Genomic DNA, 15037 nt, shown 5'->3' on the forward strand with positions numbered 1-15037 from the left:
ATGTTAGCCGTGGCTGTAAATGTAACTCATTCGACCAGATGTAAAGTGCAGTGTGTAAACCTCTGTGCCCCCCCCTTCCCCCCGTGCAGTTAACCCTGCTGTCTAATTATACATCTTTAATGACAGACAATTCCTTTCTGGCACTTTGTCTTTTTCATATTTAAAAAAAAAATTGGGGGTTTATTTTATTTTTTGCTCAATAATGAACGTTTTGCTCGTCTGGTATTGTGGAAAGATTACTTCGTAGAACTACTTGCCTTTGTATTTTGTACTTCAGTGATGACTTATCCGGTGTTGTAAAACTCACCATTTGTCTACTCTTTAACCAGGTCTCCCTTGAAAAATATTTTTTTTGTCTCAGTGGGCTCTTAACTGGTTGTGAAAAAAACTCAACACGTTTGTCAACAACACTGCCTTAAAATAAAGTTTCAGGAAAGAGGCCTTTTTCAAGGTATATGTCCTATATTTATTTTTTCATGAAAATGTTTCATTTTAAGGCAGTCTTGTTGATGAATGTGTTGGAGTTTTTCATAACCAAGCGAGATCCCATTGAGACGAAAACTCGGTTTTTCAAGAGAGAGAGACCTGCTTAAAAAAGGCACACAAATGTTTTACAACATCAGAGCCATCGCTGAAGTAAAACTAATACACAACAGCAGGTATTTTCACGGAGTATTTTTTCCACAATACCTTGCAGTCACGAAAGCTTTAAATCAAAATTTAATACCAGACGAGTATAGCTTGCATCGTGTACACCACCTGCTTGGAAAGATCATCTCTCTATCTTGTTGTCAGCTACATTTAAAACAATCCACGGAAGAAAAAAAACACATTTAAATACGCGTGATATATTTTCTTGTCTTCTAATTTTTTCACCTGTTTTCTTGCTCCGTGTATTTAATTAAACATACAATCATTATTTCAAATCAGCACGTAGGCCTTAGCGACCAATATTAATCATAATAAAAGTTATTTTGGGGTAGATTGCGTAAATATAAATGTGTCTTTAACTCACCACCACCCCCCGACACAGCTAATCAGTAAGGTTTGACACGTCAATCAAACGTGCCAATTAGTTACTGAGGCAGTACACAGATGTGTTGGAGAGTAAACCCACACAATTTACTATATAAGTACTGTGACGTTTAGCTGGTAATTACAAACGGCTTCATCGGGGGAATTGTGCCGGAATTATTTCAAGCTTTGAAAACACATTTTACTATTTTACCAGTGCATTAAGCTGACTATTTAATTCGTATGTAACAGTGGTGCAGTGGTGAACGCACTGTGCTCTGAACCTGGTGACCTGAATTGGATTCCTGGCCACAGCTGACATTGGTATTGGGAACCTTTCCTTCAGTAAGTAAGGTCAACATACCCCCATGACCAACACAATATAGGGAAGAAGCCTTCATTCCACAGTGGATTAACAAAGTGTAATTTATATATAAAAAAACAATTAAACAATTTAGTTGAAGTTAAACGCTCAATTAAAATTATACAGCGCTGTCCTACCAGACAGTCTCGTCCCTTCACCTGATGAAGGCCGCTTGTGTTGTGGCCAAAACGTCATGAGAATATTATTGTGTTATTTTATTTTATCAATTTATTATTTTATTCTCATTCTACGTGACTTTACCGAAAGAACCAAAGAAGATGAATCCTTGCAGTCACGAAAGCTTTAAATCGAAAAATAAAATTATACATTTTAAAAATGTTCTTTAACCTCTCAGCAGACTTGTCCACTGTCGTGGACTGCTATGATTTATTAGACTCCGATCAAATTATGGGAAAAAATGTCAACACATTTGCGGGGTTTCCGTTGACGCCTGATAATCATACTTTACCAAACATTTTTCGACTTTTCTTTTTTTATTATTCACACACGCGAGAGTTACACATCAGACAAAAATGTGCCCTTGACCATAACCGCATGCTATCCGACCACATTATCAGCGTGTATCTTTGCACAATAATTTGGTTTTCGAGACAAACGAAACCCCCTTGTTTCATGGGCTATATGTTTTATATTTTCACCGGCAATAAGCACAATCTGTTGCTTTATTCATGCCCCCAAGGAAACTTCACAAAGCAAGGCATATGTTATCTGCTCAATCGATATCAGCCAATTTGGTCCCATCGCGGCTGCAATCCCACTGCTGCTGAGTGCGCTGCAGCTTTCATCCCACCGGCCGACAGCAGCGACCGCTGTGGCTGACGGGGAGCGAAGGAAGATATCTCCCTCCCCCCCCCCGTTGAATCCCACCTAAGCTCACGGAGCAGCTCCAACGTCGAATGGCTTTGAATGACTCAATTTTGCGGCCGTTGACAATATCAGCGGGATTGCACAGCACGCCACGATGTCGCATATCCGACAAGCCGTTAGACGGAAGAACGGGCGAAGAAGTGAAACGTCCGGATGCCTGGACATCTTCATGAAATGGCAGTCACACCACTGGGAACCAAAAAAAAAATGTATTTGCTGGATTAAAAAAACAACAACTCGCACACTGCTTTAAACGTGGGGAAAAAAAGTGCGCGAGATTAGTGAAAAGGTCTGATTTGTGAACGCCTATAGAAATGTGAGTTTACACCCTGCACGGATACTGCTGTGTGGGCAGTTAATTGGTCAGGGGTGATATCTAGCGGATGAATATGTCCACTTGTATTGAACTGCATATGAACTGCTAAGATGATATATCAACACTAAAATATTCTATTGTACATGATTAAAACAATAAATCAACACTTACACCCTCTATTGTACGTGTAGTACACTGAATTGTGTTTTGTCATGCATTGCACAATGTAGTGACGTTTTTTTTTATTTTGCAAATACGATAACATTTACAATTCGTATTTATAGTGTAAAAATGCAGCCGCAGGCTATGACCAAATTATACTAAATGTATAACCATGCCTTTATATCTTCGAAGCTAAGAAAAATGAGCCTGGATAGTATTTTGATGGGTGCCTGATATGCACAAAGGGGTGTTCATAGGCTGTGGGGCTACGTGTTGAGCAGCATATGCCATTTCAGCAATATCCTTTGTTATACTGTACTTATATGCTCACACATCTTTGCACTTTCACCAATCTACACTGGCCAAAATTATGAAGTACAGTCAAATAACCACCATGACCCCCGCACAGCATGGGGAGGCCCTCATCCAGCAGTGGATTGACAATTGGGATGCAGATGTACACGTGTAAACTCAGCTGCATCTCAAGACGCCGTACAAAATGCAGGGTATGTGCATCACAAGGCATCACCAAAAAAACAGAGAAATATATGAGGCATCTGAGAAGGCAATCATAGACAGATGAGAACAGAAATGTCTTGAGCCTTCACCTGAACAGGGGGCAAGGAGTTGACAGCACAGACGACTGGGGGAGGGAGTTCCACGTGAAGGAGGCAGCAGCAGAGAAGGAGCGACCTTCCATTGTATGTATGTTGAACTTATTTCGCACCGTACATAGCCAACCGTGATAATCAATTGTTCGAGTGTTAGTGCGCAGCTAATTGGAGCATAATAAACATACTGCGCATTGTCAATTATATTAACATGAAGTTGACACTGTGTATTGTTATATTATACCCAGTGCAGGCTTGGGATTGTAAGGGGTCCTTGCAAAATGTGAAGAAGAAAAAAGATCAAAACACTGCATGAAATTCCCACATGGGAATCAGGAACAATCTCGACTCTACTAGCAAATGAACGCCCCAGTGCAGACTTGTTAGTTGAGATGACAAGAGAGTGAACATTAATTCACGAGAGTTTAATTTACCCTTGGTGAATATTTCAGGTAAGCCTCTGTTTTGGAATCAACCACAACTGCCTGCCAGATGAATCACAAACATGAAAATTCAACAGAATCTGTTATGCTGTAATATTTTCAGGAGACTCGGTTGGAGCAATAATTTAATTGAGGCACTAACTAACAATAACAAATAGCTCATACCTTCAAGGTACACACTTAGACTCCGGCTGCCCGACGTGAGTTTTAAACTTAAGTAAATGAGAATAATTGTACTTTTAAAATCACATTATAGCACTCTAGCGGAATCACTTGCATTAAGCCTTATGGAAGTGATGTCACCGTGACCTCACTCGGGGTGCCATAGCAATGCACTCGATTTTAACATGTTTGGGCAACCTGGAACACACAGACAAGCTACCTGTCTTCATGATTTATAATGGGAAAAGTGCAGCACTGCAATTGATTGTTTACGCCACTGCTGGTGAAAGAATCCCCATTAGCGGGATTATACCGAGAACCCCTGTAGAAGAGTTGTCTTTGGCCTTCTCTTGCACACTGGCCAGACATAATAGGAGATGTTAACTACCTCGCCTGGTATACAGGGGGGCGTGGGTTCGATCCCAACCCTGACACCTGCTGTTTATTTGCAGTTTGCGTGTTCTCCCAGTGGTCGGATGGATTTTTCTCAGTGTCCTCCGGTTCCCCCCCCCCCCCCAACCCAACATTTATAAACGTGCATTTAGAGTATTTGGCTGCTATACATTTCCACACGATGACAAGCCACTTTTGTGGAGTTATCATTTGTGATAGCCAGGTCGCTTCTGAAAAAGAGCTAGTAAGATAAAAAAAATTAGTTGGGTACCTACAGTTGACCCCACCACACTCACGCCAACCGCGTAATGCACTCATTGATACTGCCTGTGTGGACAGAGGTGGCGTTGTTTAAACAAAAAGACGCGTACCATTTCGATTTAAAGCTTTCGTGACTGCATGGATTCATATTCTTGTTTCTTTCGGTAAAGTCACGTAGAAGGGAAATAATAAAGTAATACAAATTAAATTCCCACGACGTTTCGGTTGCAACACAAGCAATCATCATCATCAGGTGTGAAAACCCAGAGCAAGAAAAAACGTCGTGAGAATGTTATTGTTTTATTTGTATTATTTTATTATTTCCCTTCTACGTGACTTTACCGAAAAAAGCAAAGAATATGTGCACCATTTTGATTTAAAGCTTTCGTGACTGCAGGGATTCATATTCTTGGTTCTTTCAGTAAAGTCACGTAGAAGGGAAACAAAAAATATAAAAATATAAAACAATAGAATTATCACGACGTTTCGACTGCAACACAAGCAATCATCATCAGGTGTGAAAACCACAGCAAGAAAATTTGAAAAAAGTGGCTTTTTTTACGTTAGCACCACGGAGAGCGATTTGGCAGTTATTCAGATGGACGAGTCCATCTATATTCGGAAAACAGGAGGGGGGAGACGAAAATAATGGATGCGGTCTGAAAGCCACCGTAAGCGTGAACAATAAATTAAGACCCGAAATGGATTATCAAATCCTTCCAATGATTGCTAAGCCAGAATCCATCTTCTCGGTTGAAATTGTCTCTGTGGTTGTATATGTGGATAGCCTCATGAACGAATCTCTCATGGTAGCCAGATGACTTGCAAAGAACCTCTGTCTTGGAGAAGTCAATGTTATGTGAGCCTACTGAATTATAACAGTGATCTGCCACGGCCGAGGTGTTGGTCCTACCATGCTTTAGGTCTGCTTTGTGTTCACGAATGCGGTCCGAGACATGTCGTTTGGTTTATCTAATGTAACTACTACCACAGAGGCAACTTAGTTTGTAGACGCCAGGGTACTGTATGTCGGGAATCACATCTTTTACAGACGGAACCAGATCACAGATTTACTGTAATGTGTTGAATCGGACCTGGATCTTGTGTTTATTCAAGATTTTGGAGATATTTTTTGTGATCCCCGCAATGTAGGGGAGGCTCCTCAAGAGGGTCCTTCTTCATGGTTGGAGTGATAGCATTGCGGATTGTGTAGTCGGAGTAACCATTAGCCTTAAGAGCTTGGTGTACGTGCTTGAGTTCACTGGCTATGTGTTCCTGGTCGGATATGCATTGGGCTCTATGGTTCAGAGTATTGATGAGGTAATTCTTCTGGGATGGATGGTGGTGGGAATCCGGTTTCAGGTAAGCATCCATATGGGTAGCTTTCCTGTAGACAGAGTGGCGCATTGAACCATCAGGTCTCTTTTTTATTAGGACATCCAATAAAGGTAGCTTGCCATCTTTTTCGACTTCCATGGTAAATCTGATGGTTGGGTGTATAGAATTGATGTGGTCGAGGAATTGGTCTAGAGCAGGCCGGCCATGTGGCCAGATGACAAAAGTGTCATGCACGTACCTCTTCCATAAGGTTGGGCGCAGAGTGGCAGTCTGGATGGCGTCAGTCTCAAATTTCTCCATGAAAATTGCTCTAGACAAATTCCTCGACCACATCAATTCCATACACCCAGCCATCAGATTTACCATGGAAGTCGAAAAAATGGCAAGCTACCTTTATTGGATGTCCTAATAAAAAAGAGACCTGATGGTTCAATGAGCCACTCTGTCTACAGGAAAGCTACCCATACGGATGCTTACCTGGCCGGATTCCCACTACCATCCATCCCAGAAGAATTCCCTCATCAAGACTCTGCACCATAGAGCCCAATGCATATCCGACCAGGAACACAAAGCCAGTGAACTCAAGCACATACACCAAGCTCTTAAGGCGAATGGTTACTCCCACTACACAATCCGCAAAGCTATCACTCCAACCATGAAGAAGGACCCTCTTGAGGAGCCTTTCAAAAGCATCACTTTACCCTACATTGCGGGGATCACAAATAATATCTCCAAAATCTGGAATAAACACGAGATCCAGGTCCGATTCAACACATTACATGCAATCCGTAATCTGGTTCTGTCTGTAAAAGATGTGAATCCGGACATACAGTACCCTGGTGTCTACAAACTAAGTTGCCTCTGTGGTAGTAGTTACATTGGAGAAACCAAACGACATGTCTCGGACCGCATTCGTGAACACAAAGCAGACCTAAAACACGGTAGGACCAACACCTCGGCCGTGGCAGATCACTGTTATAATTCAGTAGGCTCACATGACATTGACTTCTCCAAGACAGAGGTTCTTTGCAAGCCATCTGGCTACCATGAGAGATTCGTTCATGAGGCTATCCACATATACAAACACAGAGACAATTTCAACCGAGAAGATGGATTCTGGCTTAGCAATCATTGGAAGGATTTGATAAACCATTTCGGGTCTTAATTGATTGTTCACGCTTATGGTGACTTTCAGACCGCATCCATTATTTTGGTCTCTCCCCTCCTGTTTTCCGAACATAGATGGACTCGTCCAGCTGAATAACTGCCAAATCACTCTCCGTGGTGCTAACGTAAAAAAACGCCACTTTTTTCAAATTTTCTTGCTGTGGTTTTCACACCTGATGATGATTGCTTGTGTTGCAGTCGAAACGTCGTGAGAATTTTATTGTTTTATTATTTTATTGTTTCCCTGCTACGTGACTTTACCGAAAGAACCAAGAATATGTGCACCATTCTTTTAATTGCTGCGTCAGGAGATCAAATCCAACCGGCGGCCTCTAGATTGTACCACTTTAGCTAGGTAACGGGTATTTTGGGGGGGGATTACATCTTCATAGATATGTTGATGAGTTACATTGCCTTCCGGTTTCTTGTTGTTGTATGAGAGTATGAGGAAAGGTATTGCAAGGAGAACGTTGGTGTGGTCAGGCAAATATAGAGAGTGTTCAGGCATGCCTGAACACATCAATTGTTATAGTGTGTTCTTGGACAGTGAGTATTGTGTTGGCTTAGCTTGCCGTGTAGATAGAGTCATCCGAACTTCTAATAGCTCTTTGACAGCAGATAATATGTCCATTCATCACTTTTATGGCTTTAATTTGCAATCGCTATTTTGTTTTAATATGCTGTTAACAGGCATATTAATTTTGAAATTATTTGACAGGATGCAATTAATATGGCAATAAAGTAAAGTGAGAATGTATAAACATGCACCAGTGATTTATATCAAAAGGCGGTAATATTAGCATACATATTGAGCAGCTGGTCTGCTTGATGTTGTATCCGGGAAGATATTTTTCATAAAAATGTTAAGTATATAAAACACTTTTTTTACTTATTTTGTGTCCTTTGAAATAAATACACCATTGTCCGCCAAGGTCTAAGACGTGTTTTGTTGTTTTTATCACACAAAGGCAATGCACTCTTTACATAAAGGTCAAATTGTATTCTTAAATTGTATGGCCAGTGAATTGGAATCATTATTAAGTGATTGTAAAATGTTGTTTCTTGCTTATTTCAAGGAATCAAATCCTTGAAACTGTAATTGTAATAACCGTGTTTTATCAGGACTCGTTATTTTTGCGCTGTGCTTATCATACTTTGTATTTCATATATTCTCAATGGCTTGAAACTGACCATTGACTTTGGACAACATTTGCAATTTACATATATGCTGTAATTTTACATCTCATTATTATATTGTAAGACAGTAAACAGTATGCAAAAAAAAATGCTTCACATTCATGTTCATGATTGCATTCAAGTTCACCTTATTATATTGTAAGACAGTAAACAGTATGCAAAAAAATGCTTCACATTGATGTTCATGATTGCATTCAAGTTCACCTTATTATATTGTAAGACAGTAAACAGTATGCAAAAAAATGCTTCACATTCATGTTCATGATGACATTCAAGTTCACCTTATTCACCACCTCAGATAGGCCATGGTCCAGAGCAGAATTTGGTAGCACAGATGGTGAAAAATATTTAATGATACCAAATTCTTTATACGGAAGTGTATTATGATTAATAATGTCAAATCAAGCATAGTATGTGTTAGCATACGTATTGCATAAGGTTATTGCGTGGTTTACTTTCATTGGAGATTTTAAGTTGTTGGTACAATTCAAGTCTTGGGCCAATGGACCAAGATTAAAACTGGATCAATTCAGTGAATGAAACCGTGTGGTTGAGAATGATGGCTACCAACGTAGTGTCACCTTCACAATACGTTAATTGTACTGAAGCTCATTTTTATATCAGCACTGCCGAACAAGTTGCAATGAAAAAACTAGATTAAGCACACGTCGGCAGTGATTCATTGAGAATTTAATAAGTTATTAAGAATCCTACTGATTAATTGTGTGTCAGCCATCGCATTACCGTCATGAGTATTTTTTCATGAAATTATTTACATAGCAGAGAAGCATAATAAAAGGGACAAAAAGTAATCACAGATAACTTTGCAATGTGTAAAATTAAAGTTGTATGGTTTATTGGGTGGTTACGTGCCTTTAAGGAAAGTGTGATTTACAACATGACATATCCCTGTTGGTTTTTTACAGTCACTGGCTGACATTAAAAAATGTGATACAATATGCTTTTATTTAACGGTCAACATGCAGCCCATACCAGGGTGCTTTTCAATATAAAACGCAACTAGAAATTCATTGCACAATCAATCCAGATATTTGTAAAAAATCAGTTACTTTTATAATTGTCACGATCATGTGATGAAATAAAGCTGAAACAAATGTGTTATATAATGTAACTTTAAAATATTGTATTGTATCAGCATTCCTAAGATGATTTGGAAAAGAGTTGCATTTTCGCCTATATATCTATCCTACGAACAATTATTACCGACAACTGTTGTCTTTCCAATACGACCTGGTATTTAACCCACCGGCGAGGCCACCGTGGATACATCTCACGAACACTTCTCAATTAGCAGACGCTGAACCGGTAGATCAAACGCTGTGCACACACACACAGGGGGCAGCATGCAAAGGAGACTGCGAGGCAAAAGCCACGTGGCTGTTTGCCAGTTGGCAAGCTGCAAACACACACACACAGAGCCTTTATAAGAAATCGCGATGCTGTTGGCACTCTCGGACAACCTTTCACGCACAATAAATAAACCAACTTCTGGCATCTGCAGTGGGCCCGAGGCATTAACCAGACACCTCTGAAGCCAGAGTCAGAGCGGGGATCTAAGCTTTTGGCTATGCACCTCATTAACAACGGGATTTAGATGCCCCCCCCCCCAAACTCAGCAATGTCCAGAAATCACTGACATGATGGCTCGCCTCTAATGATGCTGGCTGTAGGTCACCTTGCATGCACTTATGTCAAAGTCTTTTAATTAGCTTGTTAATATTTAACTAGAATTGCATGCAGCTGTGCACTGCATTAGCGCTCCCCTTTTGCAATTAGCAATGCCGGCGTAATCCCTCTTTCATAAATGTGGTACGTTTAATATTTACATAAAAAGCCAATTCAAATGTATACTGTTCCGCTAAAATCACCACCAACTATGTCGGGGAAAAAATGTCATTGTACTACTATCTTTAACATCTAATGGGCTGTTTTACGGCAGCTGTCTGTACGATCGATTTAGAATTATGCGATGGGAATCTGTATTAACTGGTGTGTAAAAAAAAATTGTCATGCTGACTCCACAGTCCACAGCGTATCCAATGGGGCGGGGGGGGGGCAGTGGGAGCCTTTAGCGCTGGAGTGGGCAAGCTATAAACTCACGGGCTAGGTGCAGCAGCAGCCTTTGACTCCGTTTCATACAGCCTGTGGCAAACACAAGGCCCTTCCACTTTTGAAAGGAGCCGCGGCTGTGATTGTACATCGTGGCAAGCATCACCGCCGCACTCATCGGCACTCACGAGAGGGGACTATCTTTCACCCGGAAAAAAAAAAACCTAAAACAATACAAAAGATGTGCGTTTCATTCTGAGCGCAGGCAGTTAGCGTTCGCGAAAGGGTCCCTTCTTCTTGGATGACGGGGAGTGCCCGAGGCACGTTTGCGCGTCGAGTGTGGTTCACTGCAGGTATTTCAAAGTCCTTGTCCGTCACTCGGTAAGGAAAATGTCCCACCCCTGTTTTAGCCGGCACGTGTCTGAGCTGGCTTGCTCTTCACCCCGATGTACGTGTATACCCGCTCGCGTTTGGCATTGCCTCCGATCCGTTACCTGTGGGAGATGTTTGCGTATAACGTCAAGTTTCGATACGTGTTTTCAGGTGCAGGCAACTCTTGTGTGTGTGTGTGTGTTTTTTTTATCAACACACTTTTACCAGTCCCGGATTATCCTAGTAGCACAAGTAGCAACGTATGTAGCAGCTACTGGCCACGCACTTTCAAGGGCCCCGCGCTAAATGCTTTCAAGCTATCAATTCCGGTTCAGTGATTCTGCACTTGCTCTATTACTATAGTACTATACTGCCTTCAACTTTTATGAACGACTGGGTGTTTAAGGTTAGCGATTTGTCGTATTTTATGTCTGTATATAAAATGAAAAAATACAATTACTTTACTATGCAAGTAAAAAAATGCGTGTTTTAATATTTGTGTTTTTTATATATATTTAGGGCCCCTTCATAACATATGCTACAGGTCCCCGCACTAGCTTCATCCGGCACTGACTTTCACCCTAAGCTGCTCTGATGTGCCACCTCCAAACTGCATTGCTCCAAACCCCCCCCCCCCAGCATCACCACCATCCCTTTGGTTTCCTTGACAACCATAAAATCTCCCCATACAAAATCAACCTTGCCCATTTTCCCGGATGCAAGTGGTGAATTCCACAATGTTGGTCCGTGTTACTATTGCCAAGCAACTTTAAGTTTAATGATAGGGTTTTTCCCCTTTTTTTCTGGCAACCAAAACTGAAACCTTTTTACAATGATTCATGTCTGCATTAACCACAATACCTGCAGTCAAAATGCAAAGAAAAAAAAACAGACTATGATAAATATGCATTGTCCTTGAAACTGATTGGTCCACACCAAGGGACGGCTTTCTTTTGAGCCTCGACTCAATTGGTGCTCGACCAGATGACGCCAAAAGGCGAAATTTAATGCATATATTATCATAGTATGTTTTTTGTTTGCATTTTGACTGCAGGTATTGTGGTTAATGTAGACATTAATCCTTGTAAAAAGGTTTCAGTTTTGTTGCCAGAAAAAAGGGGAAAAACCCTATTATTATATTTTGGTACTGGCAAAGGAGGTCTAATGATGTAGACAACTTTAAGTTGTCTGGCGCTTGCTGGTTATTCATGTCCAGCCAGGTACGTTGCTATACAGTGAATTAACCTTCGGCCGTTCCACTTATCATTCGCTATTCTGTGCCATGCTACATGAAAAACCCGAGCAGCAAATATCTGAACCGAAACGCTTTCATCGTTCTGTGGATCTGTCGTTAGACATACTTTCTTTTATCTTCTTGCTATTGTAATAAAATATCTAATAAATGTTTTTGCCTCCCCCCATTGTCTTTAACGAAGCGTCTCCCCCCCCACCCCGGTTTAACATCCGGACTCATTACATCGTCTTTTTAATTAAGCCAGCGACCAAAGTATTCAACCTTCTCTTCTCTACACTTGACCCTGCTTTCAATGCGGAGCATTTTAACGCATCGTGTCCCCTTCAATGACGTGCTGGTTATTACTGATTTAGAACCGATGGACAGAGCACAAAGCTCTGTCGTGTGCTAATAAAATATTTATGACTTTTGTAGGGTGTTTTAAGCTGGGACTGATCACACCCCCCCCCCCCCATCAATCTTGCATTTATATCTGGGGCGAAGAGCTGTTGGCGACAATCCAGAAATGTTGACAATTAATTCCGAAATTTGTACTAAAAATATACAAAAAAATGTTTTATGTTATATTCTTACATTTCCTGGATAAACCACCTCATGAATAGCCAATAAATGTATATTCTATTACTATAAACATATTATTGTAGTATTATGTTTTAAAACATGTATTTCTATACTTAGATTAAACTATAGTCTGGAAGTTAACGTTAATAATGATGTCCATTATTTTCTAACGATGTCCATCAAATTGTATCCTAAAAGTGATTAATAAGTGCAGTGGCAATCACACAATTTTATTAGGCATATATCTTTATTACCTTCATTAAATGCCCACATAAGTATAAAATCGTAGATATTACAATATAACCATTATAGCCCTTTGTCAATCCACTGCTGAATTAAGTGCTCCTCACATTGTTGTCGGTCGTGGGCGATTGTCTGGCCATATCCCACCGCTTTGTTCAGGGTGGGTTGCTGAAAGGGTGGGCCCACGGCTGGTCCAGACATCGTCTAACCCTGGCGTTCGTGGGCAGGAATCAAACTCTGGAAAATGTGAAATAAGCTTATGTAAAATGAGTGCTGTGTTTATTGTGTAAATAGAATGGCTTTTCCATTACCTTTATGCAATATTTTAATTGCACCGTACGTTGCTGGGGTGGGGTTTTTTTTTTACAATTAATCGAACTTTTACATACAGTATACTCTGCAATGACATGCAATCAATCAATTATTCTGTCAAATATTTCATTAAATCAAGACATGCGAAGGAAGACTAGTAATACCACAGCGCACATCGCCTGACCCAAAGTGGCTTTCCCAGCAGCAGATCCGGCAGCCTTTCTTCACCATGGGATCCTGTTCTCATGAGACAAACAAATACCCGATATTGACGATTGCGGCCACATTACCATTGCGCCAACTGGTTAATTTTCTTCCACTAAATTGCCACTGGAGGAATTCTGCTGCTGGATCTGTGAAGCGCAGCATTCTCTTTGGTTCTATTCGGTAAAGTCACGTAGGCAAAAAAATAAAACAACAAAAATTACCTACGTGACTTTACCGAATAGAACCAAAGAGTATGGATCCTTGCAGTCACGAAAGCTTCAAATCTAGAAGCGCAGCATTGTACATTCTACCGCGGTGCTATTCTAAAGGCCGCAAACAGCCTACAGGACGTGCATGCTGAAAAGTTAACGGTAAAAGGTGCAGCCCTGCAATTTATCACTCGCGCCACTGCTGGTGGGCGCGCGTCCACTGGAGGCCGCTCTGGAGAACCTCTCTGGACGGTATTTGGCCTACTCTTCCACACTGGCAGCACATCTTTAAAGAGGAAGCGGTATCCACAATTAGCCACAACACACACCATACGCGGCCCTGCCCGTCCACTAACTGTGGATGTTACTTGCTCACGCGCCCCTACTGGACGTCTGTATAAAAGAGCTTCACAGCTCATCGGATTCCTCCAGTCGAAATAAAGCTTCCGATTCTGCGGTGCACCTATTTTTACTGCCAGCTGGACAGAGGCAGAGAAATTGAGACATTTACCCCATGATATCAACTGTGGCTGTAGCAGGTCAAGTCGAATTAGCAAACTCTGGATTGCAAGTCCAGTGTGCAAATCCATTCCATCCCTGGGCGTGGAATGCTGCGGTGGATGCTGCAAAATAAATGGTACGTCAAAGCTGGCTTCAATAAAAATGTATCGCTTGCTTAAGTTCTCCAGGAGCAAATGAATATGAAAGTGTGGATAGCTGGATACAAATTATAGTAAAATTAATACACCAGTAGTATTAGTAGTACGGTTTTCATCATGATATATGTGTTGGACCTCTTTTCGCACCGTACATAGCCATGCTAATCAGAGGTGCGGGGTAGATGTGGGTATTAAATAACTTTTGATGGTGCTAAGTGATTCACACGGCGGTGTGCTGTGGTTCTCGATGCATACTTTAACCAACAGCACTTTGCTGTGATTGTGAAATGACTTTATTGAGTAATAAAACGTACAAATGCTTAATGTTGAGCATCACAGTCTATAACTAAGCACACAGCGTTCAATTAGTGGTAATACTAAAGTTGCACTTCAAAGATAATGAAATGTACTCGCTATGTCCTATTTTTTACATTAAACATTCAGGTTACAAACTAGATTCGAAGCTTTCGTGACTGCAGGAATTACTCTTTGGTTCTTTCAGTAAGTTACGAAGAAATAAATAAATTAAATAAAGTAATAATATAATACGCCGTTTCGATTGCAACATAAGCAACCATCATCAGGTACAAATGAACGATAAAACAAACTTATAAAACTTTGAAATATAATAAAATACAACACAGAGAGTCGGCCAACACAACAGTCAACACCCAACCAGGTTGATTACATTCTTCCAAAGATTGCTAAATTTGTCTCTCTCTGTTTGTTTCTGTGTAAGTCTCTCTCTGCTTGTGTGGCTGGCTGTGTGCCTCCGTGTCTATGTTTTGTCTCTCTCTCTCAAATTTAGCAATCTTTAGAAGAACGTAATCAAC

The 15037-nt window shown here is 40.8% G+C and overlaps 1 long non-coding RNA gene across 1 annotated transcript; it reads right to left on the minus strand.

The window, feature by feature from the left end:
• Positions 1-9150: 9150 nt before the first annotated feature.
• On the minus strand, positions 9151-13922 carry LOC142924632 (uncharacterized). Its single transcript, XR_012941744.1, has 2 exons — positions 12925-13922; positions 9151-10880 (listed from the first exon to the last, which is right to left on the minus strand). It is a non-coding gene; the product is annotated as an uncharacterized LOC142924632 (long non-coding RNA).
• Between the last annotated feature and the right edge of the window lie 1115 nt (positions 13923-15037).

Source organism: Petromyzon marinus, chromosome 15 (assembly GCF_048934315.1).
Source record: "Petromyzon marinus isolate PM22_M1 ecotype Great Lakes invasive population chromosome 15, UKy_Petmar_22M1.pri1.0, whole genome shotgun sequence".
Taxonomy (NCBI): Eukaryota; Metazoa; Chordata; class Hyperoartia; order Petromyzontiformes; family Petromyzontidae; genus Petromyzon; species Petromyzon marinus.